The sequence below is a fragment of the Bos javanicus genome, chromosome 13, assembly GCF_032452875.1.
Source record: "Bos javanicus breed banteng chromosome 13, ARS-OSU_banteng_1.0, whole genome shotgun sequence".
NCBI classification, from domain to species: domain Eukaryota; kingdom Metazoa; phylum Chordata; class Mammalia; order Artiodactyla; family Bovidae; genus Bos; species Bos javanicus.
Genome location: NC_083880.1, coordinates 69,863,449 through 69,878,297, shown reverse-complemented (window position 1 = coordinate 69,878,297; position 14,849 = coordinate 69,863,449). Strand labels below are relative to the sequence as shown.

Here is a 14,849-nt window from a genome sequence, read left to right as displayed (position 1 = left end):
GCCTCTGCGGTGGCGGTTCCTTCACAGGTGATTCACCCTTTGCTGCTTGGGTTGGAGCAGGGAGGAAGAGAGGAGTGATGCAGGCGGAGTAAAGCTCCTGAGGCAGAGAAGTGCTTAGAGGGTTTAGGGACTGAAAGGAGGCCGGCAGGAGGGCCCGGGCCACACAGCATGGACAGGCCGTGGCAGGGAGGCGAGGCTTTCTTCTCAGGGCTTTGAGTGGCAAATCACAGTGGTCTGATTTATAGTTTAAAAAGACCACTCAGGCTGTTGTATGGAGAATGGGTGGAAGGGAGGTCGCAGTGTATGCTGGATGCGGTGGGTGAGGGAAAAGGAGGACTTTAGGACGGAAGTGAGTCTGGAGCTCAGGACAGAGGTTCAAGCTGGCAAAGAAAATTTGATGCTGTATTTCCTGTTGGCTCCCTCCCTATTCTCAGTCAGACTTCCTCTGAGTAGCTTTATCCATAGTCTCCACTTCCTTACCTCCTCAGCTCAACCCTCTGCACTCTGGCCTCTGTCCCTGCCACTTCCCTGAAATGTCTCGGGCAAAGGGCACTCAAGGCCCTTTATGATTAGCCAAGTCCAGGCCTTTGACCCTTGCCTGGCTTGACTTGCACCCAGTCACACTGTGAGCCATCCCTGCCTTTAATGGCTCCTTAGCCCCCTGTCTCTCTGGTCCCTCTGTTGTTCCCAAGTCCTTAGGCCAGTCCAGAAATGATAACATTACCCAGGCTTCTGACCTTAGTCTTCCTGGATTCCCTCTGTGTCTCTTAGAAAAGGAGGAGGCCTCCCCTCTTTCATCAAGACAGTGCATTGCCTTTCTGCTTCATTTCAGGTACCCCCTCCTCCAGGGAGCCTTCCCTGACCCCTCAGGGGTCAGGGGTCAGGGGTCCGCTTCTCCTCTGTTTCTCCTGGAGCTTATTGTGGGTATGGTGGCACTTAGCACCCTACGTATTTACCGGTCTCCTCAGCCTAACAGTGCTGGAAGGACAGGGTTATGACAAAGTACCCTGTGATCTAGGACAAAGATTGCTTTCTCCAGTTCAGGTGAAAGCCACACTCCATAATGAAGGTACTTCCCCCTGATTGTGAGTCTTTTAGTAGATCATTCATTTCTCACTGGGTCTGAGGGCTGTGAAGTCTGGTATAGTGTCTTCTGTGAACAGAAGGAATTCATGTAACTGTAAAGAATTAGTAATTGTCTCCATCTTTTGAAAGGAAAAACATCTGAGAACTTAAGAATATGAATTGCTTCAGAAGAGCTTCTGAAGACCTGCATTGCCTGGTAACTTGGTTCTCCACTCCTTTGTCCCTAAACCTGTTCCCTGTGCCTCACATTTTGTGATTCCAGAATTCCGGGTTTGACATTACAACCACCTCATGATGAAGCGCACCAGCGTTCTCCTGGGCTCAGCTGTGTGTGCCCTTGGAGGCAGCAAATAGGCTGAATGGAAGACAAGCCTCTGCCTTTGCATCCCTTTCTCCTGCTGCTGTCATTTAGTCGCTTTGTCACGTACAACTCTTTTGTGACCCCATGGGCTGTAGTCTGCCAGGCTCCTCTGTCCACGGGATTTCCCGTGGAACATCCTGGAGTGGACTGCCCTTTCCTTCTCCAGGGGATCTCCCAACCCAAGGACTGAACCCACATCTCCTACGTTGCAGGCAAATTCTTTGCCACTGAGCCCTTTCTCCCACTGACCTGGAGTGAAAAAGAAGAGGTCGGCAGAGACAGCAAAGCATACACAGCTTGCTTCTAGAATTTCAGTAAGGTTTGGGCGGTTAATGTCACCAAACTCTCATGCTTCACTTTCTGATGTCTTTTTCTACCCTTTTGAATTCTTTCTTTTTGTCTTTTCTCTCAGTTCCAAATCCACTTTATCTTTTTTGGCAGGTGAAACAAAGACAAGAAAATGTTGAATCACTTTCTTCTCAGTGGCTTGATTTTTAGAATCTTTTTTGATTTTTTCCCCCCCTGTGTTTAGTTTCCTGAGCTTAACAGAGCAAAAAGTAGAGGTGCCTTTGACTAAATGGAACTCTTAGCTTTGTTACTCAAAACAATGCTGCAGGTTTTACGTAGTCTTTTTGAATGTAGTATTGGGCTGATTATTTTCTAAAAGAAAAACGAACTATGAGACCGTTATTTATTTTTAATTTTAGATACCTCTCAGATGAATTAAGACTGCCTAAGTGTGTGTAATAGTGGACTGAGTCGTGGCCCCCGTATTACTCTCTCGAGACTTCGTTGTTATCAGGATGAGAAATGCTTTCACACATGAGCCCCACTCCATTGATTCCCACTTACGTTTATTTCTGGTGTCCAAAGAAGACAATAGGGTTACAGATACTCAGATGGGAAAGGACGCAGAGTTTTCCAGTGTGCCCACTAGTGAGATGCCAAGTCCCCTTCTTTTCTTTTTTCTTTTGTATGATTTGATTTATGTATTTATGGCTGTGCTGGGTCTTTATTGCTCAGCAGACTTTCTCTGGTGGCGGCCAGCAGGGTCTGCTCCTCACTGAGGTGCATGGGCTTCTCACTGCAGTGACTTCTCTGGCTGCACAGCACAGGCTCCAGGCGCACAGGCCAACTCCCCCTCTTATGTGCGGGATCCTCTGTTAGCTTGAGGACATTCTTCCACACAGGAAGCTACAGTGTCTGACCCTCTGGATTTACTTAGTCTTTTTCCGCAACATACAGCATATTCAACCTTTTAAGTACTTGAAGACAGCTATCTTCCCTCTTATTGCCCAAGCTTTTCTCTGTAGACTGTGAATTCCTAGTTTCTTCAGATATAACCTCCTTCCTTATTCTCCGTATTGTGATCTTGATAGAGCATCCCAAGGTCTTATTAGCTTTTTCTGGTGGCTCCACCTCTTGTTGAGCTGAATCTTAGCTGAAACCCATCCTCGTGGAACCCACCTCTGAGTAAAGGTTCTAAAATGTCTATTTAACAGAATATTTTTTTTATCTCAGTAGTCTTATGTAATAGTAAAGCTTTTTGTTACTCTTGATAATGTTGTAATATACTTTCCTTTAAAAGAAGACAAAGGCTTTTAAGTGCACCTAGAGTGCAGGTAAAATGCCAGCAGGGCCAGGGAATTTGATTTTTCGCCAGAGGAGGCTTTAGCTAGTTCAGTTGGTTCTGATGATAAAGGCTGGCATTGACTGTGCCCTCACAGCACGCCTGCTGCTGGGCCCGAGTTGTTACTCATATCATTTGGTTTAATACAACGACCCTAGTTAATAATGATATCATGACTAGCAGATGCTGTTGTTGGCCTTTTCTAATGATGACGCAGTGGAGTTTTAGAAAGGTAGGGACCTGCCACACGTTTCACATACTGTGTTTAGTCGCTCAGTCTTGTCGAAAGTGGGACCCGGACCTTGAGCTCTTCTGCTCTCTGCCACCTTTCTGCTGGGCGAGGCTTTGTGTACAACGCCCTTCTCATGTGCTGCATGCTTAGCTCTCTGATCTTCTTAATTAAAAGGTAAATTTTAAAAAGAAAGAATTAAATGGTTCTTTGCAACTCACCAGGGCATCTTGAAGAGTGCTCTGTGCATGGTGGGTGCTGACAGGTTAGTTCTGTGTCTCAAGGCCCAAGAGAAAGAGGCTAAACTCTATGAGGTCTTTAGTCTAGGGATGACTGGGACCACTTCAGTCCCCACAAGTCCATTTTGAACCAGGCCATCCTGGTGGGCAAGACCTGACTGAACCTTTGTGTGCCTTTGGGCAGCTGGCTAGCACAGGCCAGAGGGATGAGCGTGGCTGTCGTGGTTAAGGTTGGATCAGCAAGCGAGGACTGAGTACAGGGATCTGATGTTGGATCAGTCCTGGTTCTTCCTTGCACACTCGCCTTCTGTGAGCCTCAGGGCCCTCCTTTCCTAGGAATTGGGAGGGAGAGAAATGTATGAGTGGGGAGTTGGTTACTCCACGTTTTCCCCCTGCTCTTTTGGAGGTTAAAAGAGCCCTTTTGGTGTTGGAGCATCAGTTCTTAAGCCTTGTTTCCCAACTCCTCACTTGAAAGACTGACACAGTGGGAACTACGGGACTTCGGGAGGCTGCTGTTTCTCCTCTCCCAGTTCCTAAGGAATTGGTGAGTTGTACACCATTATAATAAACTTGGGGTAAAACCAGAACTCTTTAACTGAGCCTGGACTGAGGACTTAAAATACCGGTCTACCAGGCCCTGACCCCCCAGTTCACAGGACCCAAGAGTTTAGGAACTGATGTTAATTCCCCTGAGGTCTGAGGACAGTGGCTCAGTTGAAGGCCTGCTTTAGGCCTGTTGGGGGAGCACAGGCTAGGCTTTGCCAGTCTGGTTTCTTAGAATCATCAGGTCCTGCCTGCGTGTGCCTCTTGGCCTCAGATGAACTCTGGAACTGCCCACTGCCCCTGTGATTCAAGGTATAAATGCTGTAGATGGAATGCTTTCGATAGGACTTTATTGGTCAGAGTCCCAACAGGAAAAGCTGATTATTCTCAATTTAGAATCATTATAGATCCTAACTGCATTCACTTAAAGTGGTGTGGATAGGACGTAGAGGAAATCTCCAGGGACAGAGCAGAATCTCAGACGGTGAAATTACCATCCCAGCTGCAATGGGAGAAGTGGATGGAGTGGTCTTCAGAAGCCACAAGGGCTTGTCATTCAGAAGAGGCCACCTTGAGAAGAGCGGTGGCCTCTGGTCGAGGAGCACAGCTGGCAGAAGCAGGATATTCAAATTGCTGACCTCACCCTTTCCTCGCGCCCCCCGCAACTCTGTTTCCTTCCCTGACGTCTCTCTGGGACTCTGCCTTGGACACACATGGGGGCCTGTGGATGGGATCCATAGACGTCAGTCTGTAGGGGTAGGAGCAAGGTAGGGATGGGTAGAGAGTGCACTTGGAGAGCAACAGGAGGATATTTGACAGAAGGACCTTGTGACTTCAGACAGAATGTGTGTGTTTAGTGGAAGGTGGGAAAAAAGGATAAGGTAAGCATTTCTTGAGCATCACATTCACTGGGGACTTTCTCCTGACCCAGTCACCGGGTAAGTAGGAGTATTTCCATGTTATGGAAGTGGAAAACTTGAACCCAGGTCTCTGGGCCCTAAGTCAGCTCAGTCTGGTGACGCCTTTGGTGACAGATGGTAGCCAGGTGGCCCTCACGTCTGGCTTTCTCTGAGCCCATTCCAGAACACCGCCCTTCATGGCGTCACTGGAAGAACTGGGGGAAACTATAAAAGAGCTGCTCTGTGTTTTTTCCCCTTCACTTCTATGAACTTGAAGAGAAGGGGAAAGAGGAGGGAAAAAACTTGACTTGGCATGAACGATGTTAACTGAGATCAAATAAGGTGAAAAGCAAAATAGAATCCAGAAATTTAGTTTTGCTTTTACCCGAAGTTTACGGGCGGCTGCTGTACAAAGTCCTTCTTACTTTCCACAAATGTTAAGCACTTTTCATAACGTGAATCTTATTATATTTTACTTTTGGTGATTTATGAAAAATAGGTTTATAAAAGACAAAGAACCAATTGAGCATTAAGGTTCAACTATGTGTCACCTTTGTGTGATTTCATTTCTTGCTAACGTACAAATTATTACACTTATAAGTTAAAATTATTTTGGTTCCTGATACATTCATTGTAAAATTATTTATTGAACAGTCAACAATAAAGTAGAAATTTTAAATTAAAAAAAGAGGAATCCTAACAGCCAAAAAAACAAACCTTAAACTTTTTTCCCCTAATTTTTATTATATGCATGCATAAATTTTACATGGCTAAAATTGTGCGGGTTTATATTGTTGTCATTATGCATGTGTTTACAGGTTGCTATATGACCTTCATGATTATTTAAATAGTTTATTAATGTTTATTAATAAACTATTAGTTTATTAATAGTTTATTAATGTTTACCTTAAACATTCTCCTACTTGTTGGATATCGTTTACCCTACTTCATGCCAAAAAAGACTGGCAGTTTTGTCGAGCATGTAAGTGGTTTACTTACTGTTAGTTTTCTTTATAAACATTATTCATCTGACTCCTCCTGCATTTAGCTTCCCCACCCTCTCCCTCTTTTGTTCTTTCTGGCAGAGGGAAAGGAATTGTTATTTTTTTCAGAATAATTTCTCAGAATGGGGTGAGCGACTCTGAAGGTATATCATGGAACATTAAATATAGTAGTTGTAAGGGTCTCTGAGAGAAGCAAGAATACAATTAAAATGAGTCATTACGCAGAGCTGTTGCTTAAAATGTTAATGTGGAGGATTTTTATTAAATCCTTGGCTTAAAAAACTACTGCTGAAAGAGAAGTCATACACCATTTACGTTTACATACAGAATTTAGCTGAAACCCTAAATTGTGATTAAGTTTTAAAACATTTGTTCTTGGCTAAATTGAATATAGTGTAGTTCTGAACAGACTTTTTTAATTTGATTAATGATATTGGCCCTGGTTATCCTGCAACTCTGGAATATAGCACTGGCGTGGGAGTCCCCTAGGCTGCTCCCTGGGAGGCATGCGTCCCCTCCCTAACCCATTCCGCTCAGCCTGGGGGGCCAGCCATTCCATCTGTGCACTTTTTACGAAGCTGGAGCCCCTCAGCCAGAGGGGCTTCCTTGTCTGGGGCCCTGGTCCTCCACTAGCCTTACATCGACCACAACTCCGCTTTCTGGGACAACAGACAAGTTTCTTCCACTTGTCAGGAAAATCAGACAATTAGCGATTCTGGTTTTCCCTCTGTCCTTAGTTCCTGGCATAGTGCCTGGCACATAGCAGATGCTCAGAAACACATTTGCAGAATGAAATGTCTTGAGATAGCCCTTCAGATGTGTGAATACAACCACGATGTCCCCACTTAGTCGCCTTTTCTTTGGTCAGCCATCCCTCAGGAAAGACTGCGGGTCCCTTTCTCTCCACCCGGGTTCTTCCCACCGTCTGGCCACAGTTTGTCGTCAGTCACTCTGCTAGAACGCGTGGCCGGGTCTGCAGCCTGTTCTCCGGGTCCCTTTCTCCCCACCCGGGTTCTTCCCGTCGTCTGGCCGCAGTTTGTCCCGTCAGTCACTCTGCTAGAACACGTGGCCGGGTCTGCAGCCTGTTCTCCAGAAGTGGTTCCGTGTGCAGACATACAGTCAAGCGTGCGTTACTTTTTTTTTCTCGTTAGCAAATCGCTGGTTGCTTACATCTCTGCACGTGATCTGCTCTCAGGCCTGGCCTCTTCCAAGAGGTGCTTGTGCAATTGAGTGTTTCCTTCTAGATGAGTGTCACTTGGGACTTGCGGAAGGCTCTTCAGTATCTTCATGTGAGTCATAAGTAAAAGTGAGAGACAGGGGAGGCCCATGCAGAGCTCTGTGGAAACCTCCCTCCACGTGGACAGGAATCCCCTAATCCTAGGCTTTTTTGAACTGTGGTGTGCATACAGATGACCTGGGGCTTGGGCTAAAATGCAGGTTCTGCTTCAGTAGTTCTGAGTGCAGCCTGAGATTCCATCTTTCTAACAGGTTGCCAGGTGATGCTGATGCTTGCGGGTTGGGTCAGGTCATACTTTGAATAGTGAGGCCCAGTTTTGGGTAAGAGTTGTTGATGAGAAAAAATCCTGCCATGTTTGGATAGCTGTCCTGTGCCCATCAAATCCCCCGGAAGATACTCTCTGCTTCAGATTCTTGATCCCTTATTCAGAGGTCCCTCTCCTACCTCACTAAGTAGATGAAGCAAACAACAGCGCTGCTGTTCCGCCCTCTTGCCAGTGGCATGTACCTTCTGTGTATGTCTGGTGGACTCTTTAGTCCAGCCCGACAGGCTGTTTGTTATCCAACATATTTGGTGTCTTTTCAAGTTTCTCATCTTCAGGACATTTAATAAAGTGCTCATGGAAACTGAGCACTTTAAAGTTTTTATTAATATGGTATAGCTTCATATACCAGAAAGTTACGCAAAGAGAAACTAACTGGATACTTAGTTTTTAAAACATTGGTTATAAGATAAAGTGTTCCTGATAAAAATCTTTTATAAGAAATATTATGGAGCATTCAAATTTTTTTTTTTTTCACTCTACTGGAATTTGGAGAAAATGGATGCATTGTTGAAATCACATTCCTAAGCTGGAAGAGCCTCGTGTAGCTGGCGGCGTTTCAGTAACAGATTAGTGAGTGAGTCTGGAGAAGACCAGGCAGGGAGGTCATGAGCACCTGAGCCCCCTTTTCTCCAAGCTTTTATTCTCTTAGCTCATGGAACAGGTACATTTCTTTCAGTCTTTGTTCCAAGCAGGTAAGACTGTGGCCAAGACTTTTTTGGTCATTTCAGGGGATGATTATTATGTCAGAATTTAGAGGAAAAAAAAACTATTTACACTTATTTTGTAGAGCTTACTGTGACCTGATCAATAAGGTGTGTCTTAGCAGCAGGGATTCTCTACCTCCTTGTAAGATGAACTGTTTCCTCGAAGCCAGAGGATTTGGCTAATGTTCTTGACAGAGATGTTTTGCTTTGAAACATTCTGCATCCCTAAAAGGGTGGACGCTTTTAGCTCAGAGTTTGTGCTTAGAACATGACTAGCTTTTTTCTTTGCTGAGCACACCTCTAGGATGCAGTGTTCTTGATGTGGGAGCTTATCAGAGTCACTTCCAGAGTGCAGCCTGCCCAGTGCCTTCGTTGTGGGCAGTGTAGAGCCTGAGTGGTGCGATTACTGCCGCACACACGCATGCACACACACGAGTCCTGCGGTCCCTTAAATTTTACCTGTGTAGGCACCATTTCCTTTTCCCCCCCGCCTAGTGGAACAGAAGGAGTTTTTTTTTTTTTTACTTGAAAAATAACTGATTTACAGTGTTTCAGGTATACAGCAAAGTGATTCACTTACATAAATGTATCTGCATGTGTGTGTGTATATGTATGTGTATAGCACAGAGAACTATATTCAATATCTAGTAGTAACCTATAATGAGAATCTGAATATATGTATATATATTCACACACACACATATATATTTCCCTGTGCTTTACAGTAAGTCCTTGTTGTTTATCTATTTTATATATAACAGTGTGAATCTGTTAATCCCAGAGTCCCAATTTATCCCTCCTCCACGTTTCCTTCCTTTGAACACAGTAGGTATGTCCACCACTCTGGAAGGTGTGCATCCACCAGAAAACCAAAACCCCTCCCTCCCTAGGTTCTTAAAGCCCCTAAGCCCTGAGTTCATCACTTGAGCCAATGGAGGACAGACGTGGAGCGACGTGTTGCTACCGTAGTTCACCCATTAATCTCCTTCTTGTCCGTGCTGGTTTTCTGGGATGAGTCAGTTGTTGCCCTGTTCTTTCAGCAGCTCACATGCACGCACAGGTACAGCAATAACTGTGCTTTCCCTTTAACACTTTTGTTTTAATTACAGTAATTTTCTAATATGTATTACAAGCCTCCACTAACCCATCATGCAGCCTCCACAATGTCAGCAGCTTTCTAATCTTATTTCATTTCTTTCCCATCCCTCATTCATCCTCTTCCTTACCCACAACCATACATGGTCTTTCCCCTGGCCCCCGCCATCTTCTGGTCTTTGAAAGCAAATTCCGGATGCCCTGTCATTTCATCTGTAATACTTCAAGTATGGAACATGACAGAGAAGACTTTTTAATTGAAGTCTAATATACATAAAGAAAAATGAACATAAGTGTAGAGGCTGGTGCATTTTCATAAACTGAATGGGCCTGTGTCACGAGCACCCAGGTCAAGCAGCAGAACATTACCATTACGGAGCTGTGGACTTTGGTCTTTTCTGGATAAATTCAGTGTTAATATCCAACTTATCCTTCACTAAATATTCTGAAACTATTTTAGTGCATAATTGAAGCTTTTATGGTATGTCTACAATTTAAGTAAATGTAAATTTTCTTTCCAATACCTAAAATACAATTAGACTAATTCTGGCTTAAAGAAAAAAAGTATTATTAGTGTCAGTGAGTTGATTACTCCACCACTCTTGATGAATGTGTTTAGATAATTTTGACTCCTAAATACTAAAAACAGTGTCTTCCAAACATATCCTAAGAGTTAAATCCTTTAAGTAGACATTAAATTAGGAAATCCTAATCACAGGAGAAAGACAACAGTAACAAAATATAAGGCTTCGACATTGGGAATGATCAGACTGCTTTATTTTCAGTGAAAAATAAGCAGTAATGCCCATATTCAGTCCAAGTTGAAAAGTAGTGACTTAAATGTTTTAAAACAATGATTGAAAAATAGTACTGTAAAAACCTATGACTATAGTGCCATTAACGTACCTAAAATTAGTAGTAAGTTCTTTAATACATTTAAATAGTATATTAAACTTTTCCTTAATGCTTAGAATGGTTCTTTTACATTCATGCTTTGGTTGATGGCCCATATAAAAATTACTATCGATTTGGAAGATATATCTCTTAGTCTGTCTTTTATCATTTTCATATAACCAGTGCTCGTAGAGTGCTTATGCTCTGTGCTTGCTAAGTTAATTACAAAGCCACATGTCATTTCTGTTATAATTATTGAATCTTTGATTAGAGGAGAAGATATTTTAAAAATCAATCCAGCCAACTTTTCCAAACCTAAACTCACTTGGTTTAGTGCAACAAGCACCTTACAGACATTACTGTAGCCCTCCTTCTGCAAAGCCTTTTGTATTATTCTGGATTTGCCTCTTCCCTGGCAGAATTTCTCATCTTATTTCCATACATTCTCAAGTTTTATGTGAATTCTACTCTCCTTTCTTCTCGTTATCGTGTAGACAGTTTACCTTGAGGTTATGTGATTCTCCTTCCACCACTGAAAGGAACCCTGCATGGTAGGGAGAAAAATGTCTGGGTTGAAATCTCAGTTCTCCCATATACTGTATGACCAGAGGCTATGTGTTTAACCTCCCCGATTATTTATAACATGTTTAATTCCTTTTCAGTGGCCTGCATCAAACAATACCACAAATTGTTTGAAATATCCAAAAGTTCCCCAAATTTGTAAGCAGGGAGGAAGGAAGTTATTGGGTCACTGCTTGTCTTCCCAAATTACAACTTAGGGAGCCAGGGTGGGAGGCCCCCAGATGCAGAGGTTGGGAGAGGAGAACCAGGAAGGGAGATGGTGAACAGTATTTACTGAGTGCCTGGAATCGCTTTTCCATGCGCTCACTTGGACCTCGTGACTGCCCTGGTGATTTTATGACCAGTGTAACACTGCGTCTGCCAAGGTAGCCAAGTGGTTAAAAGCAATAGTCTGGGTTGAAATTCTTGCCTTGCCCCTCTGTGACCTAAGGCAGGTCCCTGGGCCTCTCTGTGTCTGATTCCTTGTCAATAGCAGGGAGGTAATGAGCATCTGTTTCATAGGGTGTTGGTGAGGGTTAGATGAAATTAGTGTGTAATGTGCCAAGCACAGTCCCTGTATGTAATCAGCTTTCAACAAAACAAAGTGGTGTTTATCCTTTACTTCTTTTTAGATTTAACTCTCTTTTTAAAGGAAGGCTGTGGAGTTTTTAATAGCTTAATGATTTTAAAATTGTGACCACAGATTTAGCAGATTTTTCAGCAATCACAACATAACTTTATCAAGTACTTTCCTTTCCTATAAGTACTTTCCTTTCAAACCTGTCATCTGTAAACCTTCTTACTCACTCCAGTGTTGACTGTGCCTCAGAATGTATTTGGACTTCTTCTTAATAATTTTTAGTGTATAGGTGTCTTTTTCCTAAAACTACAACTAAGATCAAAGTGAATTCTTACATAATTAAATCTACTCAACAAACTTTTATTGACCACCTACTATGTGTCACCTACTGCTAGACACTAGGATAATAGCAGTGAACAAATAAGACAGGGTCATTTCCCTATGGCATCTGTCATCTAAGGAGCAACAAGCTTTCACCACCTTGGATTTTGTAAAAAAAAAAAAAAAAAAAATGAAAGCACTAAATGACATTGTTAAAACCACTGAAAGGAAAAATGCAAGTTTTGGAATATTTTATAGATACGCCCAGTGCTTTTTGGTACAAGGTCATATCCATGACATGTTACCCAAAGGATGACAGATGCCTTTTTTATGAATAAAATGAGATGTACTGAGGAAAATGCTGATCTGTATCCATGCAATGATGTAACCAGCCCTTTAAATTCAGATTTGAAGTAAAACAAGGAGTTCCTTTATTTCTTCTCCGTTTGTGACATTGGAGTCACTCGTTCATGAACTTGAAATCGGAAGCACAGTTTCGTTAAACAACACAATTGAAGCTAAATTATCATTCACCAGTGGCCTGGTGATGACTGAAAATAACTCTTGGTTATGCACTTGAGTATTGGCCCAGCTCTGGTCCAGACTGGAGCTGGAGAGTCCCAGGCCCTTGTCTCCTCAGAGGATACCTCTTGGCCCTACCACCCTAAGAACAGGGAGAAAGGAGACCAGCTAAGAACACAGAAGAGTGGAGGGAAAAGATGTTTTTTCCTCCCCTACAGTTTCTGGTGACTGTGAGGGGATGGCTGGGACACTCACTAGATCCAGAAGCTGCAGAAGGGGTCTTGTGAAAACTGACAGAAGTCAATGAAAAATGAGAATTCCTGCCAAAGTCGGCTCTCCCAGATCTCTGTCTATAGTGCTTGGTCAGGAGAGGAAGCCAGTTGCGTTTTACCCCTCCTCCTTCCCTGAAAGTTTCACAATCAGCTACAAGCAAGCATGCTCCAGGATACCATCACTTGAACAACTACCAGGCCAGTGGACTGAAAGTGCCCCTTATTAACTGCTCCATTACTCACCTCACATAGAAACCTAACAAGGGGGCATTTACTCTACTGCCTCCTGAAATGAGACACAACTCTTTGAATGGGCAGACTGATTTCCAGGGCTGAGCCTGATTCCGGTTAATGGAAAAGGAGCCTAATCCCTAAAGAATGGCATGTAAGTTTATAAAGAACCTGCCAAGAAAGGCTTCCCTGGTGGCTCAGTAGTCAAGAATCTGCCTGCCAGTGTAGGAGACACAGGTTCCATCCTTGGTCCAGGAAGATCCCACATGCTGTGGAGCAACTAAACCTGTGCACCACAGCTGTTGGGCCCGCGCTTTAGAGCCAGTGAGCTGCATGCCCTAGAGCCTCTGCACTGCAACAAGGGAAGCTACCGCAATGAGAAGCCCAGGTACTGCAACTAGAGAGTAGCCCCTGCGTGCTGCAGCTAGAGAGAGCTCGTGCGTAGCAATGAAGACCCAGTACAGTCAAAAGATAAATTAATTAATTAAATTATGTTTTTTTAAAAAAAGAACCAGCCAGGCTTGTGGTGGTGGCACACGTGACTGATGGATCTTTTGGATTTAGGTGCCTGCAGTGGTTTCAGTATATGTTCAGTGTTACAGTTGTTCCTGGGTCCTTTGCCCCCCCCCCAAAAAAACCAAAACAGAGCATCTGTTATGTTCCATTAGTTAGCATGTCTAAAAAGTGTGTTGATATCTTAAAACTTTCCAAATATTTGTGTTTATTCAGTTTTAACATCTTAATGTTAAATAATTGCAAATAAATACATTTTTTGTTGTTGTTCAGTTGCCACATCATGTCTGATTCTTTGCAACCTCATGGGCTGCAGCCTGCCAGGCTTCCCTGTCCTTCACTATCTCCCAGAGTTTGCTCAAACTCATGTTCATTGAGTTGATGATACCATCCAACTATCACATCCTCTGTCTCCCTGTTCCCTTCCTGCCCTCAGTCTTTCCCAGCATCAGGGTCTTTTCCAATGAGTTGGCTCTTTGCATCAGGTGACCAAAGTATTGGAGCTTCAGCATCAGTCTTTCCAATGAACATTTAGGGTTGATTTCCTTTAGGATTGACTGGCTTGATCTCCTTGCTGTCCAGGGGACTCTCAAGAGTCTTCTCCAGCACCACAGTTCAAAAGCATCAATTTGGTGTTCAGCCTTCTTTGTGGTCCAACTCTCACATCTGAATATGACTCTTGGAAAAACCATAGCTTTGACTAGATGGATGGGCCTTTGCCAGCTAAGTAATGTCTCTGGTTTTTCATACACTGTTTGTCATAGCTTTTCTTCTAAGGAGCAGGCGTCTTTTAATTTCATGGCTGCAGTCACCATCCGCAGTAATTTTGGAGCCCAAGAAAATAAAATATGTCACTGTTTCCATTTTCCCCCCACTTACTTGCCACGAAGTGATGGGACCAGATGCCATGATCTTAGTTTTTCTGAATGCTGAGTTTTATGCCAGCTTTTTCACTCTCCTCTTTTACCTTCATCAAGAGGCTCTTTAGTTCCTCTTTGCTTTAAATAACATATATAAATAAACATAATTATAGAGCCCCGAGATTCAAAAGAGCTTTAAAAATAATTTAGGATTGTCACCCTTATAGTGCAAAAATACATTCGGCCTATGCCCAGCACCTCTGGTGATGCTGCTGCTGCTGCTAAGTCGCTTCAGTCGTGTCCGACTCTGTGCGACCCCATAGACGGCAGCCCGCCAGGCTTCCCCGTCCCTGGGATTCTCCAGGCAAGAACACTGGAGCGGGTTGCCATTTCCTTCTCCAATGCATGAAAGTGAAAAGTGAAAGTGAAGTCGCTCAGTCGTGTCCGACTCTAGTGACCCCATGGACTGCAGCCTACCAGGCTCCTCCATCCACGGGATTTTCCAGGCAAAAGTACTGGAGTGGGGTGCCATTGCCTTCTCTGACCTCTGGTGATAGAGAATGTTTAACTATAGGGTAGGGGCTATGGGCATATAACAGAAAGGTCAGAATTTGTTAAAAGACAGAAATGGTAGTTATCTGTAGGAAACTTTTAGGCCCTATCTGTAAGTAGTTATTTTTAATGTTATTTTCCCAAATAATATTCTGGCCACTTAAGACTTCTCTCCCACAGCCCAGTTCTGC

The 14,849-nt window shown here is 43.6% G+C and overlaps 1 protein-coding gene across 8 annotated transcripts in view; it reads left to right on the top strand.

Moving 5' to 3' along the window:
* Positions 1 to 14,849, top strand: part of ZHX3 (zinc fingers and homeoboxes 3) — a 135,516-nt gene that overhangs the window by 37,215 nt on the left and 83,452 nt on the right. Inside the window, exon 1 of one of the 8 annotated variants that reach the window (XM_061437594.1) lies at positions 16 to 1,282. The exons of the other annotated variants lie outside the window; for them this stretch is intronic. The gene's annotated coding sequence lies outside the window, so the exon portion shown is untranslated. Of the gene's footprint in view, positions 1 to 15; positions 1,283 to 14,849 lie in introns of those variants that run through there. 8 annotated transcript variants of the gene reach the window in all.